At 41.7% G+C, this 25,895-nt stretch overlaps 1 long non-coding RNA gene across 1 annotated transcript; it reads right to left on the bottom strand.

The window, feature by feature from the left end:
* Positions 1–610: 610 nt before the first annotated feature.
* Positions 611–25,620, bottom strand: LOC134344255 (uncharacterized). Its single transcript, XR_010017403.1, has 3 exons — positions 25,487–25,620; positions 22,492–22,574; positions 611–963 (listed from the first exon to the last, which is right to left on the bottom strand). It is a non-coding gene; the product is annotated as an uncharacterized LOC134344255 (long non-coding RNA).
* Positions 25,621–25,895: the final 275 nt, after the last annotated feature.

Genomic DNA, 25,895 nt, shown 5'->3' with positions numbered 1-25,895 from the left:
TCATAGGGAGATACGCCATAGGATTGTATCTTGCTAAGCTTCCGGTGGATATCACAGAGTTAAGCAATGCTGCTGAAGGAACCTTACTGATGTTGTCATTAATCCTGCAGAGAATACACACTGTACACTGTGCAGTGCTGGCCTCTTTACTTGAGGAAGGATATACTGACTTTGGAGGTGGTGCAGAGGAGGTTCGCCAGGTTGATTCCAGAGATGAGGGGGTTGGACGATGAGGAGGGATTGAGTCGCCTGACACTGCACTCACTGGAATTCAGAAGTAGATAAGATTAGATTATGAGGACACTCAGTCCTCGTTTATTGCCATTTAGTAATGCATGCATTAAGAAATGATACAATGTTCCTTCAGTATGATATCACAGAAACACAAGACAGACCAAGACTAAAACTGACAAAAACCACATAATTATAACATATAGTTACAACAGTGCAAAGCAATACCGTAATTTGATAAAGAGCAGACCATGGGCACGGTAAAAAAAAGTCTCAAAGTCCCGATGGCCCCATCATCTCACGCAGATGGTAGAAGGGTGAAACTCTCCCTGCCTTGAACCTCCAGCGCCGCGAACTTGCTGATGCAGCTCCCTGGAAGCACCCGACCACAGCCGACTCTGAGTCCATCCAAAAACTTCAAGCTTCCGACCAGCCCTCCAACACCGAGCACCGAGCACCATCTCTGCTGAGCGCTTCGACCCTGCCCCGGCCGCCAAGCAACAAGCAAAGCCGAGGATTTGGGGCCTTCCCTCCGGAGATTCTGGATCACACAGTAGCAGCGGCAGTGAAACAGGCATTTCAGAAGTTTCACCAGATGTTCTTCCGTGCTTCTCACATCTGCCTCTATCAAATCAGGATTGTGCACGGCATCCTACTTAACAAATAACAGATATTCATCACCAGAGTGGCCACTGCATGCTGCCATCTTCTCTTCTGCGTATGAGAGGAGATCTAATAGAAAAATATGAAATAATGAAAGGGATAGATAAGATAGAGGCAGGAAAGTTGTTTCCACTCGTAGGTGAGACTAGATCTAGGGGGCATAGCCTCAAGATTCTCCGGAGTAAATTTAGGATGGAGATGAGGAGGAACTGCTTTTCCCAAAGAGTGGTAAATCTGTGGAATTTTCTGACCAATGAAGCAATGGAGGCTACCTCAGTAAATATACAAAGTATTTAAGACAAGGTTGGATAGACTTTTGCATAGTAGGGGACTTAAGGATTATGGGGAAAAGGCAGGTAGGTGGAGATGAGTCCATGGTCAGATCAGCCATTATCTTATTGAATGGCAGAGCAGGCTCGACAGGCCAAATGGCCTACTCCTGCTCCTATTACTTATGTTCTTACATACCGTAACAGTGGGGAATGTAGATCCTCAAATCAGTAAAGGACAACTTAAGGTGCTATTTTATTTGCGTTTCTTGTTGCTGGGAAATATATTTCAGCAGCCTGGATATTTCATCTGCAAGTAATCTTTCCTTAACTTTTTCTCCTCCACCTGTACACTGGTAACTTGAAATGACGGATAGTGCCTGGAATTCTGTACTTCATTACTCTTGGCATATTCTTGGAAACATGACATGTCTCCACCACTGGAGATGTAGAATCTGCACCAAACTCTGCCAGCTTGTAGGCGGTTAATCCTGACTGAGATTTAAGTTTCATTTATTTCCTATTTCCGAATTTATTCTGTCCATCTAATATAAAATTGCAGATTAATTGAGCACAGAATTTGCCTGTTAAATATTATTTTCATGGTACTTCTTGGACAAGCAAAGAAAGTTGCTGCTCCACAGTTCCGAGGACTTGGGTCTGTTCCTGACTTTGGGTGCTATCTGTGAGGAATTTGTCCTTGACTACACTAGTGTGCAGTGGTGCTCTGGTTTCCCACGGGTTAATTAGCCATTTACTGCAGGTAGATAACAAAAGAATGAAAGAGAGGAAGTTAGTGGTCAGGGAAATAAATCAAGCAATGGCACTGATGGAATTCCTCTATCTTGCTCCTGCCTGATCTGTCTACTGGACTTGCCTGCTTTAATATTCTATATTTGCTTCAACTGTCTCGTTTGTTACACTGCTACATTAGACCCCATTCCACTGCTAAACCTGTGTTCACCCTCTTGAGTAGCATGAGCAAACCTCCCTGCAAGGATCTTGCTGCCCGTACAGATCACATGCAATTCCTCTGTCTTGTAAAGGTCACCTCTGCCCTGGCGAGGATCCCGATGGTATCAGCTGCGGAAGCTCTCCCACTTGCACCAGGCCTTCTGTCATGCAGTCATTTACTCTCCCCTTCTGTTCCTGCCTTCACTCATGTGGTCCAGGAAGTAATCTAGAGATTGTAACTTTTTAACCTTCTGCCTACTTTCCTTTGCAGGACCTCAGCTTTCTCCCTGGCTTTATCATTTGTACCATTTTAGGAACATCCTTGACCAGAGAGGCAACACACCACTGCAGCCACAGAAATGAATGCCTGCCTGTGTTCCTGATCAAAGAGTCCCCTATCAATTCTGCTAGCCAAGAAATCGCCCTTCCCTTCCCTGCTACGATGGTGCCCTTGATCTTGCTGCTGTTGATTCTTACTGTGAGGCTGACCTCTCCAACAGTTTCCAAAGCAGTATACTTGTTAGAGAGGGGAATCACCACAGGGAATTGCCCACCCTTCCTGCTGGTCAATCACCCCTCTAAAAGAACCTGTGGTATGAGCAACTCCCTAAAACTTCTATTCTAACAATTTTTGCCCTGAGTCTATCTGCTGTACCAGCTAATCAATCTGATCTGTAAAGAGCTACAATTATACACACTTCCTGCAAACACGGTTGTCAAGAACACTCAACTTCTTTCTGATCTCCCACATTTAGGAGGAGCATACCACCTAAGAAGAAATGGATAACTGAAGATATAATACAATTGATGCAACAAAAACAGACCATCAAACCAAGAAACAGCGAAGAATACAAAAAACTTGATAAGACAATAAAAAGAAAATGCAGAGAAGCTAAAGACAAATGGCTAAACGAGAAATGTTCAGAGATAGAAATGCTACAGACCCATAACCCTGGAACAAAGTTGATGCACAGTAAGATTAAAGAACTAACGGGGAAATTACCTTGCTCAGCAAGTGGATGCATCAAGGCAAAAGACGGCAGCTTAATTATGAACAAAGAGGAAATCCTAAACAGATGGACAGAATATATAAAAGAACTTTTTGAAGACCAAAGTGGAGAAAAACTGAACATAAAGAAGAATCTTGAAGGACCTAACATTCTAAAATCAGAAATTCAAGCAGCCGTTAATAAAATAAAACAGAACAGAACAACTGGTCCAGGCAACATCGCTGTTGAAATGATACTGGCCTTAGAAGATTTCGGAATAGAGAAAATAACAGAAACAGCAAATGAAATCTATGATCATGGGGAGATACCTGATGATTTAAGTAAATCAGTGTTCATCACACTTCCAAAGAAAGAGGGAGTAACAGAATGTGAGTTACATCGTACAAAATGCCTGATGAGCTACGTGGCAAAAATTATTCTCAGAGTAATCATGATGAGAGCAAGAGGCTGTATAAAACCAGAAATTGGTAAAGAACAATGTGGCCTTGTGGAAAACGATGGAACCAGAAGTGCAATTTTCATGCTACGGATGATCTGTGAACAAGCCATCCAGGTACAAAAAGACATCTACCTATGTTTCATCGACTATACAAAAGCTTTTGACACTGTCAGACAGCAAGATCTTCTGGAAGTGCTTCAAGGTCTTGACATAGATGGGAAAGATATACGTTTCTTATGAAACTTATACTGGGACCAGACAGCATCCATCAGAATAAAAGGAGAAGTGAGTGAGTATGTGAATATCATGAGAGGAGTCAGGCAAGGTGGTGTCTTTTCACTGGACTTATTCAAACTGCATAGTGAAAATATCTTGAGAAGTATCAAAGATATCAAAGGATTCACAATTGGAGGCCATAATATAAATAACATCAGATATGCTGATGACATCGTACTAATAGCTGACTCAGAAACAAAACTTCAAGAACTACTCACTATAGTGGCAGCAGAAAGTAATCACAGAGGCCTCTCAATCAACACCAAGAGGACAGAAAGCATGGTCATCTCCAGAAAGACAAACATCCCAGAATGTGTGATCAAGATCGGAAATACAAACATCAAACAAGCCAACAAATTCAGACATCTTGACAACAAGTAATGGCAGGTGCGATACAGATATCCATTACAGAATAGCAATGGCGAAAGAAGCTTTCCAAAAAATGAAGACCATATTAACAGACAGAAAGACACTAAAAACAGAATACTGCAGTGCTACATTTATTCTATCCTGACTTATGGAAGTGAATGCTGGACCATTTCCCCAGCAATGGAAAAGAGACTAGAAGCAGCTGATTTATGGTTCTACAAGAGAATGTTAAAAATATCATGGACCACACACACATCAAATGAAGAAGTTCTCAGAAGAGCCCAAGCAGTTCAACCACTCATACAAACAATAAGAGAAAGACAACTCAGATTCCTAGGACACATCATGCGGAAAGATGAACAAGAAAAACTCATACTCTCTGGAAAGATTGAGGGGAGCAAACCTAGAGGAAGACCTCGGCTTATGTATATCAAAAGCATAGCCAGCTGACTACACATTGAGGAAATGGAAGTCATCCAAAAAACGAAGGATAGATTTATATGGAAAACCATGGTCACCAACGTCCACATCAGATATGGTACCTGGACAGACAGATAGAGACAGGTATCACTCCAGCAATTTATTACCTCTTAAATTATTTCTGGGTTGGAAGAAAGAAAGAAGAAAGACTTGACCTTGACTTAGCAATACCTTCTACATACATCATTCAGTGGGCTCACTGCAGCCTCACTTATCAAAGCCTCTGCGCTTAGGCCTCAAGCACAACACTTCAGCCTCAAAACTGCTCCAAAATGATGTGAAACTAACTTTCACCTTTTGATAAAAATGCAGGCAGATCAAGCACTAGTACTCAGTTCATCAAATACCAGGGCAAATTGCCGCAAAGCTTACAGACATGAAGCGCATAGCAGCTGGAGCAGTCTCTCAGCCTCAGTGCAGCAGTAGGAGGGGTGAACATCGTGGGAGAGCAATGGAAATTGGACCGACCTTTGCCTCCCATCCCGACACCCTACCTTTCCAGTCTATTTGGTCTGGCATTTAAATTGTCTAAACACTGGGTTGTCCCCTGCACTAGGCCTTGCTGACGATACTACATTGATCGGCCTAATCTAAAATAATAACAAGGCAGCCTATAGAGAAGAAGTCATCACCCTGACACAGTGGTGTCAAGAAAACAATCTCTCCCGCATTGCTGCAAAAACAAAGGAGCTGGTTGAGGACTACAGGAGGAATGAAAACAGGCTAACACCTATTGACATCAATGGATCCGGGGTTGAGAGAGTGAATAGCTTTAAGTTCCTCAGCATAAACATCACCGAGGATCTCTCGTGGTCTGTACATATTGGCTGTGTAGTGAAAAAAGTATAACATCGCCTCTTTCACCTCAGTCGGCTGAAGAAGTTTGGTACAGGTCCCCAGATCCCAAGAACTTTCCACAGGGGCATGATTGAGAGCATCCTGGTATGGGAACTGTACTTCCCTCAATCGCAGGACTTTGCAGAGAGTGGTGCGGACAGCCCAGCGCATCCGTAGTTGTGAACCTTCCAGAGTTCAGGACATTTACAAAGATGGGTGTGTAAAAAGGGCCTGAAGGATCATTGGGGTCCTGAGTCACCCCAACCACAAACTGTTCCAGCTATTACCATCTGGGAAACGGTACCACAGCATAAAAGCCAGGACCAACAGGCTCCGGGACAGCTTCTTCCACCAGGCCATCAGACTGATTAATTCACAATTGTATTTCTATGCTACATTGACTGTCCTGGTGTTGTTCTTCTTCATGTGCCTTGCACGTTACATGCTTGGGTGATCGTGGCTCTCCACATCAAACAATCCCTCGCAGCATCAATGATATCTCGCACACTTAGATCTGTTAGTTCTTTCACAGTGTCCATATATTTTCTTCTTTGCCTTCCTCTTCTGCATTTCCCAGACATACGGCCTTGTAATGTTAGGCATTCTATTTCTCCCTTTCGGTTGACATGGCCCAGGAATTTAAGTTTCCTCTCAGTTAATGTTCTCATTAAAGATCTTTTTGTATGGGCACGTTGGAGTACTGTCTCATTAGTTACCCTACCTCTATATGATATTTTCAGCATTCTTCTAAGAAACCACATTTCTGTTGCTTCTAAGTTTCTTTGGAGTTCTGGTGTTATAGTCCATGTTTCGGAAGCCTACAGCAAGATTCACCAGATATAACATTTTAGCAGCCTAAGCCTTCTTGTCATAGAAATGTGTCTGTTGGTAAAAACGGGTTTCATTTTTTGGAAGTTGGTTTTAGCAATGGCAATTCTTCTTTTTATTTCTACTTCTGGCATCTTGTGATATAAAGCCACTAAGGTAATTAAAGCTGGTCTTTCGTTCAATCTCTTGGTTACTGATGTACAATTGGTAGTTGGGAGTATCCTGCTGTTTTGATATTACCATACATTTGGTTTTTTTACAGTTGATGGTTAGACCGAAGTCTGCACTTGTTTGTACTACTTTGTCTAGGAGGATTTGTAGGTCTTCTGCAGCACTTGCTATTAGGGTGGTATCGTATGCATATCTTATATTGTTGATGTTAACACCTCCAATTTTTATCCCATCTAGGTCTTCTATTTCTCTGAGAATCATTTCACTATAGATATTAAGTAATTCTGGTGAGGCAGTGCATCCCTGTCTAATTCCTCTTTGAATTTTAGTCCAACTGCTTATATTATCATCAATTTTTACCGCCGCCGTTTGATTCCAATATAAATTTTGAAGCAGTTGTTGGTCCCTTCCATCAATGTTTAGTTTAGCGAGAATTTGAAATAATTTTTCATGTTGCACTTTGTTGAATGCTTTAGTGAAATCAATAAAACATAATATCAGGAAATGCCAATAGCGATTATGTAGCTTCTACCACCAAAGACAACTCCACCTTCATGTAGGACTTAGGTCCGGGTGCACCCTGTCTCACTGAAGGAGCTCTGTCTATGGCGAGTGTTTGGCACCAGAAAAATACTCAGACCAATGGTGGTGGTGTCACCTAAAATCACTGAAGTCTCCGGCAGCAGGGAGATGGACTCCAAGCTTTGGTGGAGGATTGTCTTTGTACAACAACGGCAAAGGTTGAGCGACGTCTAGTGTATGATTCCCAATTGGGAGCACCAGTAGAGGTCAAACGCTCTAGTTAGATGAGCACTGCGGCAACAGAAGGCAATGGCAAACCACTGTTGAAATTTCTGCGGAGTCAATCACGGAAAGAAACAAAAGAAGGAAACCAGACAACAGCGTGAATGGGGTTGATTCTAATCAACAGAACAACACCTCGCTCGGTAGGGGTAGTCATGTGCTGCAGGTGACACCAGACCGTCATCCGGAGACTGTAAGCAATAGGGAAAGGCTAACGGTAACAACATGGAACATCCGTACACTTTACCAGAAAGGAAAGTTGGACAACACATTAAATGAAATGAAAAGGTTGGAAGTCGATATCTTAGGCCTGTCAGAAATTAGATGGACCAACAGTGGCAAATTCACTGAGAATAGTTCTCTGATAATGTATTCTGGAGAGCAACAGCATATGTATGGGGTTGGAATTATTTTAAACAAACAAGTATCAAAATGTCTTATGGAATTTTGGGCGATATCCGACCGGCTGCTTTTAGTTAAATTAAGTGGTAACTCTTTTAACATTAGCATAATCCAAGCCTATGCACCAACAAATGATGCGGATGAAGGGGATATCAACAAGTTTTATGAAGGTCTCGACAGTGCCTATGAGCAATGTAAATCTCAGGATATAAAACTAGACATGGGAGATTTTAACTCCAAAGTTGGACAGGAAAGGGTTGATAACATCATAGAACCTTTTGGATTAGGGGAGAAAAATGAAAGTGGAGAAAGGTTTACTGATTGGTGTGTCAGAAACAACCAAATGACCACCAATACTTGGTATAAAAACACGGTCTCTAAGGAGCTGTATCTCGATGCAGTTGGTGCAGATGTGGCCATGAGGGAGTCTGGTAGTCTCCCAGAAATCCCACATCTGACACCCAGAACAGAACACTAGCCCTGAAGGCATACAGACTATTCTCTCACATGTTAAATAAGAAAAAAAGAAATAAGAAACAAGGAATGAATTTATGTGCTTACTTGCCCCGCCCCCCGTTCTCGCTGAAGCCTTGTTGACTCAAAGCCTTACTACTCTGACTCAAGCCACTCCGATGTCGACCGCTCTCACAATGACCACTCTGCTAGATAATGCCTCCCTTTTATGGAGACTGCCGGACTTGCACGGGAACACTTCTATTGAGTCTGCGCAGTACTCCAATCAATGATAGTGATTCCAAACAATGAAACATATCAACTCCTGCCTGAGAAGCAACTTAGATCAGCTCTAAATTCTCTACTGGAGCAAAGAGTCCACAGCAGTTGTCACCTCGTTGGCTCTTCCTGGAACATCAGGACTGGAAAGATGCGTACATCAGGATGCTCTTCATCCACTATAGCTCAGTATTTAATACCATTCCCTCAAAACTAATCAGTGAGCTCCAAGATCTTGGCCTCAGTATCCCCTTATGCAATTGGATCCTGGATTTTCTCACTTGCGGACCCCAGTTAGTTCAGATTGGCAACAACATCTCCTCCACTATCTCCATCAGCACAGGTGCATCACAAAGCTGTGTGCTTAGTCCCCAGCTTGACTCACTTCACACTTACGACTGGGTGGTGAAGCACAGCTCTAATGTTATATTCAAGTTTACTGACAACACCACTGTCATAGGCCAAATCAATTGTGGCATACAGGAGGGGAATTAAAAATCTGGCTGAGTGGCACCATAATAACAGCCTCTTACTCAATGTCAGCAAGACCAAGGCACTGATTATTCACTTCAGGGGGAGGAAACCAGAGGTCCTTGAACCAGACCTCATTGGAGGATCAAAGGTAGAGGGTCAGCAACTTTAAATTCTTCGATTATCATTTCAGAGGACTTGTCCTGAATCAGGCATGTAAGTGCAATTGCAAAGAAAGCACAGCAGCAGCTCTGCTTCCCTAAGAGTTTGTGAAGATTTGGCATGACATCTAAAACTTTAACAGACTTCTATAGATGTGTAGTGAAGAATCTATGGACTGGCTGCCTCACAGCCTGGCTTGGAAACATCCATGCCGTTGAATGGAAAATCCTACAAAAATCAGTGGATACAACCCAGTCCATCAAGGGCAAAAATCTCCCCACCATTGAGAACATCTACATGAAACTTTGTTGCAGGAAAGCAGCATCTATCTTTATGGGCTCCCACTCCCAGTTCCTGCTCTCTTCTCACTGTTGCCATCAGGTAGAAGGTACAGGAGCCTCAGGACTGACACCACCATGTTCAGGAACAGTTATTACCTTTCAACCATCAGGCTCTTGAATCAAAGGGGATAACTACACTCAACTTCACCTGCCTCATCACTGAACTGTTCCCATAGCCTATGGATTCACTCAACACACAAAATGCTGGAGAAACTCTGCAGGTCAGGCAGCATCCATGGAAAAGAGTCAACGTTTAGGCCTGAAACACCTACTGTTTACTCTTTTCCATTGATGCTGCCTAGCCTGCTGAGTTCCTCCAGAAATTTTTGTGTGTGTTGCTGCAGATTTTCTTGTCTATGGATTCACTTCCCACAATCACCTTTCTTGGCCTCCTGAATCAGGTAGGGAATACCAAGAAGAGTTTTTGAAAGTGTATTACGTGATACAGGTTTCCCCCGCCATCCAAAGGTAGAGCGTTCCTATGAAACGGTTCGTAAGCCGGAATGTCGTAAAGCAAAGAAGCAATTACCATTTATTTATATGGGAAAATTTTGTGAGCTTCGCAGACCCAAAAATAACCTACCAAATCATGCCAAATAACACATAAAACCTAAAATAACAGTAACATATAGTAAAAGCAGGAATGGTATGATAACTACACAGCCTATATAAAGTAGAAATACTTCTCTACAATGATTGCCTGCACAGATCTCCATACCAAAAATCTCACGCAAGCGCTGTTGGCATAAACGAGCTCTCCAGTAACCTTTAAACTATGAAGCTGCCAAATCTACCAAATAACACGTAAAAATACACAGCCTATATAAAGTAGAAATAATGTATGTGCAGTGTAGTATCACTTACCGGAATTGGGAAAACAGCGCCGAGCACACTGACGATGGTGTGTTAGACTGAGTCGTCGCAGGTTGGAGTGGTGCAGTGGCCCCCACCTTCTGGGCCGCCGACCCAACGCATTGCCGCGAAGAACGCAACGGTAGCCGGGAGCCACACAGCACATCTTTAACAAAAAAGCCAAAATAAACATGCTAATTAATTAGGTGCTGCCTGGCATGTAATTAATTAGCATGTTTATTTCAGCTTCTTTCTTAAAGATGTGCTGTGTGCCTCCCGGCTACCGCTGCATTCTCCGCGAATCGGTACAGTACCTGTCCGCGGCCCGGGTGTTGGGGTGGTGGGACACGGAGGTGTCATCTCATCGTCGATCAGGGCAGGCAGCTCATCTCCTCCTATGACTGCCTGCCTCGATGTTGAAGGCCGAGGTTCGTCGTCTGCTGTGGGTGATGGGGAAGGCTTGCTTGACTGCTGAGCCTCGCGCATTTTTCTATCACACAGTTCTTTGTAAGCACTCAAACCATCCTGCAAATATCCCCTAAACCTACGTACCCTTTCAAAATTAAAGTCGTACTTTATCATTGCAGTGAAAATCTCACGCAGTTGCTTCACTTTCGCTATTGCATTCGGTTTCGATTGTTATCCTTTCCTCTTCCAATTGCATCAGCTCTTCATCTATCAGATCTTGGTCATGGGATGCCAAAGCCTCTTCAACATCATCTTCGTCAGCTTCCACAAGCCAAACTCACTTTGTCCTTGCTTAGTTCACGACAATTGAAACATTTAATTATGTCTAGTTTTACGCTAAGTGTAGCACCCTTAAAAGCTCCTTTAGGCTTTTACGACACCTTAGAACTCATCTTGCTAATGGCTGCTCAATGCAATGTATTTAAGCAATGTCGGCTAGAATGCAGTTCCGAATCCGGGGGAGGAGTGGCTGCTCAGGGCGCGCGCTGCCTTTTATCGCATGCTGATTTTTTCGCGTGCTGATTTTTTATCAGGTGCTGCCTTTCTTCATAACAGTGAAAACACCTTCTGAAAGCGAAAACAGGGTACTAATGTAGGACTTTCGTAACAGTGAGGTTTCGTAAAGCAAATGTTCGAAAAGCAGGGGACACCTGTAATATAAAGTCTTGGTCCAAGTTTCCACCATAAAAATCAACAATGTTGCTGAAATACAGAGGAATATTGGTGACAGCAGCTGAAAAGGGACAGAGAGATGACTAATCAGAAGAGAATGAGGGAAGAAACACAAACCAACAGCTAACAGCTTTCAGATACGCTAATCAATATTGTTCAGTGTTGATTCAACTGTCAAGCCCCAGCCTTTATCATAATGAACAATTAACAATGTCAATGAAGCTGGTTACTAATTTTGTTTGAAAATATTGCATTTATAATCATATCACATACATGACTGTTGATTGTTCAATAATGCAGTTAATTAAATTTATGATTACAAATGTTACCTGTAGTTTTGAATGGAAGCATGTGCACCATGTCACCAAGTACAAGGGACAATATGTTACTGGATCGTGGGGTGATAAGAACTTTGTGAGTAATTCAAATTAAAATATTGCAGGACTTCTTTATTTAAATAAAAAATTGGCTTTTTAATTTCCTTGAATAATATCCCCTCAAATATATATACTATCTACACAAATGTAAATGTGAAGTATTCACCCATGATACATATTATATGCTATAATTAGATATTCAATCACTCTATCAAATAAAAATCTTTCCTAATATATTGTATTATGAAGTGAGAGAACTTAGAGAAGCATTCTTTCTTTTGGGCGAGTACTGTATATATCTAATGAAATATTAAAATTCACTTATGCAATAAATGTTAGTAAATAATCAAGCAAGTTTAATCAAGCATGAGAGAAAAATATGTAATTAATTAATCTTAATTTAATGGCTGAAAGTAGAAGGAATGCCTCTATTTAATATCAATCACAATGAATCTCTTACAGTTGTGAGAGCAACCATTTACAGACAATAATCCTTGAACGTGTTCCAAATGTACTTTTCTCAAATCATACCATATTGTTCAGCTCTTCAATCCCAGCCTGCTTCAATCCTTACTCTCTCAACTTCCTACATCTACTCACATGTCTAAGAAGAGTAATCGTGCGTTCCGTAATTACCTTTAAAGCGGAGGTTCTTACAGGCCACAGAGCCATCATTAGCCTGTAGGTCATGTACCACTCTTTAAACACCCTGCTACCTATCTGAGCACAGAGCCATCTGGCAGATATTCTACAAGGCTGAAGCTATGAGAGGGGCATTTTCATTTTTGTTATCAGGTATTATCCAAGTCTGCAGTGCCTAAAATTGGATGCTATAAGAACAAAAGGAAGAGAAGCAGAAGTCTACCGTTCAGCCACTTGTGTCCACTCTACCATCTGGTAACATTACAGCTGAATTTTTACCTTTGCACTACTTTCCTGTATGACCCCATATGACCTAATTAACACATTATCTAAAAATCCATGATCTATGTCTTGAGTATACAATTGAAGGCTGGATGCCTCATCTGTATACAATATATAGGCAGTGCCTGCTTCCTGTGGCTTCAGCTTACCGTGGGCCTGATGAACTTGGCCTATTTTGCCGGCCACATTGGCAGTTAGCTCGTCCGACAGCCACCACTAACACACTGCATATCATTCAAAATTCAAGAGGCATGCCACATCTTCATCCTCTGGAGTAATTTCCTGCAGAATTGGACTCTCTCTGAACGTAGAAAGAGTATTTTTGACTCTCGTTCATCAATGTGCAGCCTCCGATATACAGTCTCTATCTAGCCCTGGGGAGACCTGATTCACATTTAGTCAGGTGGATTCCCAATAATCAAAGTCATTTTCTTTTGTATGATTCTGTGGGTGCTTCGTTCTGGAGTTATGAACTCATAGAGTAGTAAGGCATGGAAATAGGGCCTTTGGACCACTAAAGTCACACCAACCATCAAATGCCCATTTACACTAAACTTATTGTATTCTCCCCATATCTTACTCAATTGCCAACCAAGTACAATTTACAGTAGCATTTAGTCTACCAATCTGCCCATCTTAGGGATGTGGGAGCAACCCTGAGGAAACACACATGGTCATGGTGAAATTGTGTAATTTACACACAAATAGCACTAACAGTCAGGATCGGTTATCTCTATCTATCTCCATTACTGTGCTCCCCTCAACAATTCCTCGAGATTTGGTGGAAGATATTCATTTGCTGAGGAGCTGACATAGCAGCAAAGACCCGTGAGGAACTCATTAGGGTACTTAAATAGGAAATTGGGAGGTCAAAAAGGAACTATCAATGACAAGCAAGATTTAAATGAATCCCAAGATAATCTACACGTATATTAAAGGGGAAAATGTACAGTACATCCCCTGTAGGTTCTCATTGGAGCAACCTGTGCATGGGCTAAGTGAACAGGGTGATGTCCTAAATGATTTGGGAGATGTCCTAAATGACTAATTCTCTTTTTCTTACTTCTCTTCTGATATTTATATATCTGTGCACTTGCAGTGCTACTGTGACACTGTAATTTCCTCTTGATCAATAAACTATCTACCTACCTCTATCTATCTGTATTCACTGAGCAGAAGCAGATGGCTCAGGATGAGGAGACTCATATTCTGGAGTATGGTACCATCTGGAAAGAGAAGGTGTTTGATGTCTTGAGGTGCATGAAGGTAGCTAGATCTCCAACATCTGACCAGCTATATCCCAGGCTGTTATGTACTGCAAGATGGCACTGTGTAGGGCAGCCGTGTTGCCTACTCCGAATTGGCATTGTAATTTTCTGCTTCTCTCTCTACTTCTTTCTGCACTTCTCTTACAAGAAACTGAAGGTCACGTCAGATATGATCCTGGGGTACGGGAACTGCACCAGCCTTGATCGTTGGGTACTGCAGAGAGTGGTACGGACAGCCCAGCGCATCTGTAAATGTGAACTTCCCTCCATTGAGGACATTTACAGCAGCAGGTGCATAAAGAAGGCCTGGAAGATCATTGGGTGCTCCAGTCACCCCAACCATAAACTGGTTCATCTGTTTCTATCTGGCAAACGGTACCACAGCATTAAAGCCAGGACCAACTGGCTACGGGACAGCTTCTTTCTACAAGACATTAGACTTTTAAAATTCACATGTCTGTATGTTGCTATACAGTCTTGACACAAAGATTTTTACCCTCATGCTGTGGGATGGATGTAAGATTTTTAAAAATTCTAATTATAATTCTAGATTGCAGGAGCCCTGACAGATATTTTCATATCCTTGTTAGCCGAGGGTGATGTATAGTACTGAATGATTGCAGGGCAGCAGATGGGATTCATTTATTCAACTATATGAGTAAATAGAATTACTGTAGGTGGGCGCATTGGGTGAGATGGACAGGAATGTCAAATAGTCTGTGTACAATTCTTGACTCCGTGACTTGATCAGAGTCAATACCACCTTTTATTCCAAATGTTATTGGGTCATGTTTTCAAGAAGCCTTCATAATTCCATAAAATTTGGCCAAGATCAGGGTTCCCAACATTTTATATGCCATGAAGCCTTATCATTACCTCAGGTGTCTGTGGACCCCAGTTACAGAACCCCTGGCCAAGACATTTTCTTAACATACAAAACACAAGAACAAGGCCACACAATGCATTCCCACTTTTTAGTTCCAATAAAGCTCCGTTTTTCCAGTGATATATCTATGACAAGTCTCTCCATGCTTTAGATATTGGAATGCAATAAGCAAACAAAGCCTTTGATCAACACTTAACAAGGATACATATTGTATTGAAAGATCAGGCAGACAGGCAGAGGGAGTGGGATGGCCCTGTTGGTAAAAAATGAAATCAAATACTTAAAAGGTCACATAGCATATGTAGAACCCTTGTGGGTAGAATTAGGAAACTGCAAGGGTAAAAAGATCCTGATAGGAGTTACTGAATATACAGACCTCCAAGCAATAACCAGCATATGGACTACAAATTACAAAGGGAGTCAGAAAACACACGTCAAAAGGGCAATGGTCGGGGGGCGGGGGGCGGATTTCAATATGCGGGCAGATTGGGAAAATCAGTTTGGTGCTCAATCCTCAGAAAGGGAACTTGTGAAATGCCTACGAGATGGTTCTTTAGAACAGCTTGAGGCTGAGCCCACTAGGCAATTCTTGATTGGGTTTTGTGTAATGAACCAGATTTGATTAGTGAACTTATGGCAGTGATCAGTTTGAGAGGTTGGAGCTCAAAATCAGATGTATCAGAATTACAGTGGAGTAAAAGGAATTACAGAGGCATGTCAGAGATCTAAACAAACAGGATTGGAAGGGGGCACTAGCAGAAGAAGGTTCATCCATCATCATCGCTGAAGACCTCGACACCATTAGTGCTTTTTATGAGGTCGAGTTGCACGCTCAATGGAGAGCGTGCAAGGGAGCCGGCCAGATTCGAACTCAGGACCTCTTGCCCCAAAGTCCGGCTCTGATGCCACAACGTCACCAGCCGGCTGTTTTTGATGATGGTGTCGAGACTAGTGTGTGATTTGGATTTAAGTGAGGGAGAGTTGGGCAGCGTCAGCCTCACTCTCTCTTCCCAATTCCCATCTGGATCCAATGGCAAGACAAGAGTCGAGATGGCTGGAGATGGGACTAGGTGCAATGGATGACCAGGACGTCTTCTGTGTCTTGTCGTGCTCTTCCACGATGCTTGCAGAGACCTTCTTGACCATTGGACCTTCCATTGGTCTCGTCTGCTCAATCTGCCGGAATCTGGCTTCACATGCTGGGATAGACAACTCCCTATCTCACCGAGGGTTTGAGACCCGTTGGCTACCCTCACCTGGTTTAGCCGGCTTGTCGAAGCCGTTGCCCGGGGTGTGGCCGCTTTCGCATGTAAACAGCTACGGGGAGCCACAAGTGAGAGCTGAGTGCCAGGTGGGGACCAAAGGTGGACTAACCGCCTTGAAAAGGACGCGATATGTTCCCTCACCAGAGGTGCTACCCCTCCCTGACACCCCATACACCCATACACTAGCAGGGATGATGGCAGAGCAGGAATGGCTGGATTACTGAGAACATCGTGAAAGGCACAGAATTGATATCTACCAAAGAAGAAGTATTCTAAAGGGAGGATCAGGCAACCAGGGCTGACAAGGGAAGTCAAAGACAGTGAAAAATCAAAAGAGAGGGCAAATAATATAGCAAAAATTAGTGGGAAATTCAGTATTGGGCATCTTATTAAAATCAACAGAAGGCAACTAAAAAGCAATGAGAGTCAAAATCAAATATGATGGTAAGGTCACCAATAACATAAAGGGGATACTAGTAGATTTTTCATATATATATACATATATATATATATATATATATATATATATATATATATATAGAGAGTAAAGGAAAGGTGAGAGTAGATATTGTACTGCTGTAAAATGACACTGAAGAGGTAGTAATGGGAGACAAATAAATGTCGGACTAACTTAACAAGTATTCTTTACTGTGGAAGATAGCAGCAGTATGCCAGAAACCTGAAAGTGCATGGGTCAGAAGTAAGTGTAGTTGCTATTACTAAGGAGAAGGTCCTTGGTAAGCTGAAAGGTCTGAAGGTGGATAAGTCAACTGCACCAGATGAATTACACCTCGGGGTTCTGAAAGAAGTAGCTGAAGAGGTTGTGGAAGCATCTTTCAAGAATCACTAGATTCCGGAAGGGTTCTAGAGGACTGAAAAATTGCAAATGTCACTTCACTCTTCAAGAAGAGATTGAGGAAAACGAAATAATAGGCCGGTTAGCCTGACTTAAGTGGTTGGGAGGATTTCAGAGTTCATTCTTGAGAATGAGGAATCAGGGTACTTGGAGGCACATGATAAAATAGGCCAAAGTCAGCATGGTTTCCTTAAGGGGAAATCTTGCCTGACAAATATGTTGGATTTCTATAAGGAAACAACAGGCAGGATAGACAAAGGACAGTCAGCGGATATTGTTTACTTGGATTTTCAGAAGGCCTCTGACAAGATGCTGCACATGAGACTGCTAAATAAAATAAAAGCCCATGGTATTACAGGAAAGATACTAGCATGGATAGAAGATTGGCTGAATGGAAGGAGACAAAGACTGGGAATAAAGGGAGCATTTTCTGATTGGCTGCTGGTAACTAATGGTGTTCCACAGGGGTGGGTGCTGGGACTGAATCTTTTCCCATTATATGTCAGTGAATTGGAAGACAGAGCTGATGGCTTTGTGGTCAAGCTTGTGGACAATACAAAAGTGGGTGGAGAGACAATTATTGTTGAGGAAACAGGGAGTCTGCAAAAAGACTTCAACAGATTACCAGAATGGGCAAAGAAGAGGCAGATGGAATCTAATATAGGAAAGTGTATGGGCATGTACATTGGTAGAATGAATAAAAATGTAAACTATTTTCTAAACAAGGAGAAAATTCAGAAATTGGAGGTGCAAAGGGAATTAGGAGTCTCCGTGCAAGATTCCCTGAAGGTTAACTTGCAAGTTGAATTGGTGGTAAGGAAGGCAAAGGCAATGTTAACATTCATTTTGAGAGGACCAGAATATAAAAACAAGGATGTGTGCTGAGGTTTTATAAGGCATTGGTCAGACTGCACTTGGAGCATTGTGAGCAGTATTGGGCCCCTTATCTAAGAAAAGATGTGCTGCCATTGGAGAGAATCAAGAGCAAGTTCACCAGAATGATTCCGGGAATGAGAAGGTTAACATATGAGGAGCATTTGATGTACTCACAGGGGTTTAGAAGAATGAGGGGAATCTCATTGCAACCTATCAACTATTGAAAGGCCTAGATAGAGTGTACATGGAGAAGATGTTTCCTACTTTGGGGGAGTCTACAGGCAGGAGGCACAACCTCAGAATAGAGGGACATTTCATTAGAACAGAGATGAGGAGTAATTTCCTTAGCCAGAGGGTAGTGAACCTGAGGAAATCATTACCACAGATGGCTGTGGAGGCCATGTCGTGGAGTAGATTTAAAGTGGAGTTTGATAGATTGTTGATTAGCAAGTGCATTAAAAGTTACAGGGAGAAGGCAAGAGAATGGAATTCACAGGGTATTTAAATCAGCCATGATGGAATAGTGGCGCAGACTCAATGGCCTGAGTTCCTCTCCTATTTCTTATGTCTTATGGTCTTAACCTGAGACGCAGTGCCTCGCACAGTGCATCAAACCCGCAGTAATGATCAATGTGTCGGAAGATATTTGTGCCTCTGGAGAGGCACTTCAAAGTACAGATTCACGCTTTGAAGGAGAGAGGCACAGAAGATATTCTTTCAATAACCTACATGCATGTTAAATCTCAGGCTAAAATTTTGCTATAATTCCACCCAAGAATTTCTAAACCAAAATATGATTCAGCTGAACCAATTGAGATAATCCAACATGATGACCGTTTAATTTCTGCAGATGGTCACCACCACACCAACCAACTGGAGAAGCTCTACAGCAGGGGTTCCCAACCTTTTTAATGTCATGGACCAATCCCATTAAGCAAGATGTCTGTGGACCCCAGGTTGGGAACCCCTGCTCTAGAGAGAGGCAAGCGAACTTAAGGAAAATTCCTTGATTAATGGAGATAAAAGCTGTTAAAACTTCCCCTCTGATGCAAAGGCACTGAAAGATTTTCCAAGCAGCATAATCACCAGAAGACACATCCACATTACCCATCCAGTATTACTGAGCTTCAATCAGTAACTCACCCAGAAACCTTTATGAATGTCAGAAGATAATCTTCAATTACTGCCTTACATTCCAACTAACGTTGATGTTATTCTCTATTTTTTTGTGATATTGCTAGAAAGAGAGATGATAGATTAATTTTGCATGAAATTGTGTAAATGTGATGTTTACATTATGATTAATAGATTAAGTCATTGGTCACTCCTGTGAAACAATTATCCCTTTTGTAAAACTGGAACATCACTCTTTGTGGCATAGCAGCCATTAGTCAAGTTCTCAGAAAACAAGTGATGTTGGTAAGCTTTTGAAGACTTAGCATTCAAGACATTCCCCATATTAACAACATCCTATTGATCCAAGCTGGTGAAATATATTTACTCTGACCTTGCACGTTAGACAAAGCTTCTTATTGCTGTAATAGATCAAGTGAACTTCATTAAAATAAATATCCTGCCACTCAGTCTATACAGTATATTGCTCAGATGTTGCTAACAAAGGTTCCTAATAGCCCATTTGCATCATTGAACACAAATAGGTTCTTCACAGTAGCTAACATCCCTGGATATATCTTAAAAGGATGCATCTCCCAAGGGATAGTTTTTCTCGTGTAATGTGATTGGGCAGCCCAGGTTCAGATATTGATACAATATATCAGTATTTCCCCTGCTGTTTCATGGTGAAGGTTAAACGTGTTGTATGCAGATGTAGGGAGGATGTAAATGTGAAGAGAGTTAACTTTTTAGAAAGTCTGCGACGAATGTGTACATTTCGTAAATGCTGAAGTCCTCAGATGTTAATGCTGGTTCCAAGGTCAGCTGGTGCTTACAAATGAAGAAACTTAAGAAACCTAAAATTTTGCGGAACTTAATTTTTACCCTTAAGAAAAGTGGCAGTGTTCATGCTGAGCATTCCAAGGGGAAATGATTAACCACAGGCCATTTTTTGGGTGATGACTTCTGGTCCTTCCAGTAGTTCCTAAAAGGAGATAATATGAACAACACTGATAGTTTGTTGAGGATGCCATCTGTACGTACAAGCAAAATATTCCCTGGAACCCAGAACTCTGGTGTCAGAAATGTTCCTCCTGGGCAGGAAGTGCATGAATATGGGACTTCCATGTGTTTTAGGGCACACTCACTTTTAACCTTCATTGAAATCTATAAAAAAGAACTAGGAAGAAAAAAAACAGGTATCTATCTGAACACTATCTAGAGGCAAAAATTCACATCAATTTTTTCAAATTATTATGAAAGACTTGTCCCAGAATATAGGCAAAGACTGAAGATTGCATCACCATAAGTATGGTGAAGACATCAACAAGGGAGGCATTGGAATGCTTACAGTAATACTTTGAACTGACAGACTAGAGCTCAGTCAGTGGATTTATATTCAGATCTGAACAAATATACCACAGCTATCACTGACTTCTGCACGACCGGTGCAGATGAGTACGTGCCTTCAAGAACATACCAAATCTTCTCAAACTAGGAGCTCTGAGATTTGCAGCCCACTGAGGGCCAGGATCCATGCTGTTCAAGAATTGTGATTCAAAATCCTATAGGAAGTCCAGGTACGATCTACAGAAGGACATTGTGAGAGCAAAAAGACAATTCAATGTGAAATTAATGACAAAATCGGACATGCAACAGCTGTGTCATAGCTTGTATGCTTTTAATTCCTTTAACAGTTGTTATTTGTCATCTGTATCAACTATCTGGATGATAATTTGTTAAACAGGATCAGCAAATTTGTGGATGACAACAAGATTGGAATTGTAGTGGATTGGGACCTGAACCAGTTGGAAAAATGGCAGATGGAATTCAATGCAGACCATTGTAAGGACAAATCAGGGTAGGACTTACGAAGTGAATGGTAGAGCACTGCGTAAGTAAATGGTAGATCCATAATTCCTTGAAAGTAGTATCACAGGTAGATAGGGCCATAAAGAGAGCTTTTAGCGCATTGGCCTTCATAAATTAAAGTACTAAGTACAGCAGTTAGGATATTATGTTGACATTGTGTAAGATGTGGGTGAACCTAATATGGAGCATTGTGTGCAGTTTTTATCACCTATCTACAGGAAAGATGTCAATAAGATTGAAACAATACAAAGAAAATCTACAAGGAAGTTGCCAGGACTTGATCTACAATGAATTGACAGGGAAAAGTTGAATAGGTTAAAACTTTATTCCCTGGAGTGCAAGAGAATCGGTTGAGAATTATGAGAGTATGGACAGTGTAAATCCAAGCATGCTCTTTTTGCCACTGAGGTTGGGTCAAAATAGAACTAGAGGTCATTGGATAAGGGTGAAAGGTGAAAAATTTAAGTGGATTATTGGGGAGATTTCTTCACTCAGAGGGAGGTAAGAGTGTGGAATTAGCTGTCAGAGGAAGTAGTGGATGTTGGTTTGATTTCAACATGTAGGAGAGATTTGGATAAGTACATGGATGGGAGGGATCTAAAGGGCTGTGGTCCAAGCACAAGTCGATGGGACTACGCAAAATAACAGACTATATGGGCCAAAGGACCTACTTCTGTGCTTTAGTGCTTTATGGCTCTACGACTATGATTTTTTAAAACTGTTCTCCTTACAAGCATTGTTTCTTATAATAGGTGATTCCATCAGGTCATTACCCAGGCCGATGTTGAGCACTGGTTTATCCTTCCTTCTACCTATTCTGACTCCCAAAGAATTACCAAATGGATCATCTAATTTTGGTATTTATGTGACTAAAAGGAACAAGATAAGGGTGATATGGAAAAGCTATATTAATGTTTGGTTTAAGAGTCCAAAATCTACAGAGGAATATTAAAATCAGAGCCAGACCACCTCGGAATGAATGAAGAAATTTTCACAGAATGGGAAGTAGGAATACAAATCTCCTTTACCATATGGTTATGGATGCTGAGACCAGTAAAATATAAAGCTGAAGGAATTTTGTGAAGTAAAAAGTTGGAATGATTGTGTTGGCCAGATGGGCTGAATGGACTACTTTTCATCTTAATACCCCTTAATTACTAGTCTTATCACCTGTGGTTCTAAGCTGCAAGCCCCTGCAAATGGTTAAGGAACCGACTAAAATTGGGGACAAGGATCTGCTTTCCTGACATATTTTTCACAATGCAGAACATTCCAAAGCACTCTCCAGCCATACCATGTACTTCTGCAGTGTAGATGCAGTTGCGTTGAAGGAAACAAAATATCTAATTTGCATACAGAAAGCTCCAGCAAATTGCATAGGTTAATGAGCAGGTAATTATCTTTTAAGCAATATTGATTAAGAGATAAACAATAGTCTGAACCTTAGGAATAGCCACTTCTCCCTCCTCCCTGCTGTTTTTTAAAGACCATAGGATATAGGAGCAGAATTAGGCCATTTAGCTTATTGAGTCTGTTCTGCCATTCCATCAAAACAGAGTGTTTGGCCTCCTGAGAGAGCGAAAGGAGGCACAGGCCTAATGGTTCATTTGAAAAATACCAGACCTGAAAATGCAGCATTCTCTCTGTACAGTATTGGGATTCAGCTCAGATTTTGTGCTCGAGTCTTCAGCAGGGACCGAATGAATCTATAACACACAGATACAGAAATGAAAGTCCTGCCAGTTTTTTTTTAACACCAAACGTCAGCAAGGGTTGTGGTATTGCATAAACACAGATTCAGCAAGTGCTGGAAATCCAGAGTAGCACACAAAAAAACAAACCTGTGTGGGAGCTTGGCCAAGTAGGTTCAGTTGCTCAGCTTTCAAGACTAAGTGGTACATTGGATTTGATACTGGCTTTGTGGAAGAGCCAGACAGTGGTAATAGATGGTTGCCTCTCTGACTGGAGGCCTGTGACTAATGGAGTGTTGCAGGGATCAGTGCTAGGTCCATTGTTGTTTGTCATCTATATCAATGATCAGGATAATAATGTGGCTAACTAGATCAGCAAATATTTTGGATGACACCAAGATCGGGGGTGTAGTGGATAGTGAGAAGGCTATCATAGCTTGCAGCGGGATCTGGACCAGTGGGAAAATTAGGCAGAAAAATGGCAGATGGAATTTAATGCAGATAATGCACTTTGGCAGGTCACACCAGGGTAGGTCTTACACAGTGAGTGGTTGGGCACCGAGGAGTGTGGTAGAACAGAGGGATCTGGGAATAAAGGTCCATAATTCATTGAAAGTGGTGCCACAGGTAGATAATGTCATAAAGAAAGCTTTTGGCACATTGGCCTTCATAAATCAAAGTATTGAGTACAGGAGATGGGATGTTATGTTGAAATTGTATAAGACATTGGTGAGGCCGAATTTGGAGTATTGTGTGCAGTTTTAGTCACCTAACTACAGGAAAGAGGTAAATAAGGTTGAAAGAATACAGAGAAAATTTACAAGGGTATTGCTGGGTCTTAAGGCCTTGAGTTACAAGGGAAGATTGAATAGGTTTGGACTTTATTCCTTGGAACATAGAAGATTGAGAGGAGATTTGATAGAGGTATACAAAATTATGAGGCATATAGTTAGGGTAAATCCAAACAAGCTTTTTGTGCTGAAGTTGTGTGAGACTACAATCAGAGGTGATGGGTTAAGAGGAACATGAGGGGAAACTTCTACACTCAGAGAGTCAAGAGAGAGCGGAATGAGCTGCCAGCACAAGTGGTGCATCAGAGCTCGATCTCAACGTTCAAAAGAAATTTGGATAGGTACATGGATGGTAGGGGTATGGAGGGCTATGGTCCTGGTGCAGGTCGATGGGAGTAGGGAGTTTCAATGATTCAGCATGGAGTAGATGGGCCAAAGGGCCTGTTTCTGTGCTGTACTTTTCTATGACTCTATAAAATGCTGGAATAATTCTGTAAGTCCAGCAGTATCTAGGGTAAGGTATAAAAAGTCAATGTTTCAGGCCGAGACCCTTCATCAGGCCTGGATAGGAAGAGAAAAAATGGAATAAGAAGGTGGGGAGGAAGAAGGAGCACAAGCTGGCAGGTGATAGGTGAAGCAAGGTGTGGTGAAAGGGGTTTAAAGTGCGAAGCTGAGTGGTGAAAAGGGTTAAGGGCTGAAGAAGAAGAAATCTGATATGAGAGGAGAGTGAATCAATCATAGGAGAAAGGGAAGGAGGAGGGGCACCAGAGGGAGATGATAGGTAGGTAAGGAGGAAAGAAGGAGGGAGGGGAGAAAATACCAGAATTAGAGAAATTGATGTTTATGCCGTCAGATTGGAGGCTACCCAGATGGGATAAGAGGGGTTGCTCCTCCAACCTCAGAGTGCCTTCATCATGGCAGTAGAAGAAGCCATGCACCAACATGTTGGAATGGGAATGAGAAGTAGAATTAAAATGGGTAGCCTGTTGTGGTGAACAGAATGAAGCTGTTTGCCAATTAGTCTTACAATCTTCGTCGGGTCCCACCAAAATAGAGGAGGCCACCAGGAGCACCCAACACAGTAGATGACCCTGAAAGACCTCAGGAGAAATGTTGCCTCACCTGGAAAGACTGTTTTAGGGCCCTGAATGATGGTGGTGGTGAAGGTAAAGGGGCAGGTGTAGCACTTGTCAGTAAACGTCAGGCTGATGATCAGTGTGCAGGGACAAATGGGAAAGGGAGACACAGACAGAGCAATCCCTGTGGAAAATGGATAGTGGGGGGGGGGAGGGAAAGATATGTTTAGTCGTAGAATCGCTTTGAAGATGGCAGAAGTAATACAGAATGATATGTGGAGGCTTGTGGGGTGGTAAGGATAAGGGGAACACTTTCCTTGTTATGGCAGCAGGAACATTGGGTGAGGTGGGATATCCAAGAAATGGAGGAGATGCAGGTGAAGGCAGCATCAATGGTAGAGGAAATGAAACCCCATTCTTTGAAGGACGACATCTCAGATGTTCTAGAGTGGAAAGTCTATTTGAAATGTATTGAATAAAAATGTCTTAGTTTAACACTCAGTCTTAATAAAACATGAAATTTTATGAATTATTAGCAAATGCACTAAAGGGAAGATTCGCATCCATATTATTGCAATACTAGCAGAGGCATTAACATGACAACAAATAATTCCATACAAAGCATGTATGTGCTATAGCTCAGTACCTCGTGTTGCAATACAGTGCAACATTTGTCAGGAGTTTTCCAATTTTGTTCCCGATTTTTCAGATCACAAATGTTAATGTTAATGAAGATATTCAGCACATAAGCCACTCCTCTACAGTTGAACCATCTAGATCAATTCCATTTCACTGTTTCTTTTCCTTGCCTGTTAATTTTCTTCTTTTGCAAGCTACTGATGAATTTAGTTTTTAAAAAAACTATGTTGAGCTAATCATTATCAATTGAGCCATTAAAGCATAGTGGTTAAGTTATTGAATATGCATCCAGAAACTTGAATCAATAGTCTGGAGATCTGAAATCAAATCTTCCCATGAAAACTGGGAAATTATATTTCAATGAATACATAAACTGGAAATAGAAGGGTAGTACCATCAACTGCCAGATTGTTGTACTAACCATTTGGGAATGGAGATCGGTCAACTTTCGCCTGATTGCCCGATTAACAATCTACCAAAGTGGTTGCCTCGTAACTATCTTCTCACTTCAGGATGAACAATAGGTACTGATCTAGCCAGCAATATCCACATCTGTGAATGAATAAATAATAAAAATGTTGACAACACTCCGCTTCGGTGCGACCTAGGTGAAAATTCAGTCTTGCCCTCAATGATTATTTGGAGTCTTGGAATACCCTGCTACTTGTTTCTCTGTAAGAATGTCAGTTCTGGTTCACCTGTGATGTTCCTCATGATTGAATAATCCATTAACATCATTGTCATAAAAGGTAATACTTTATAAGTGACAGGGCTGACATAAATAATTACCATCTGGATGAGATGCAAGAGAGCAATTGTACCTGGCATGA

This window comes from Mobula hypostoma, chromosome 3, assembly GCF_963921235.1.
Source record: "Mobula hypostoma chromosome 3, sMobHyp1.1, whole genome shotgun sequence".
In the NCBI taxonomy this organism is placed as follows: domain Eukaryota; kingdom Metazoa; phylum Chordata; class Chondrichthyes; order Myliobatiformes; family Myliobatidae; genus Mobula; species Mobula hypostoma.
Note: the sequence above shows the minus strand (reverse complement) of the source record. Positions and strands in the feature narration are given on the sequence as shown.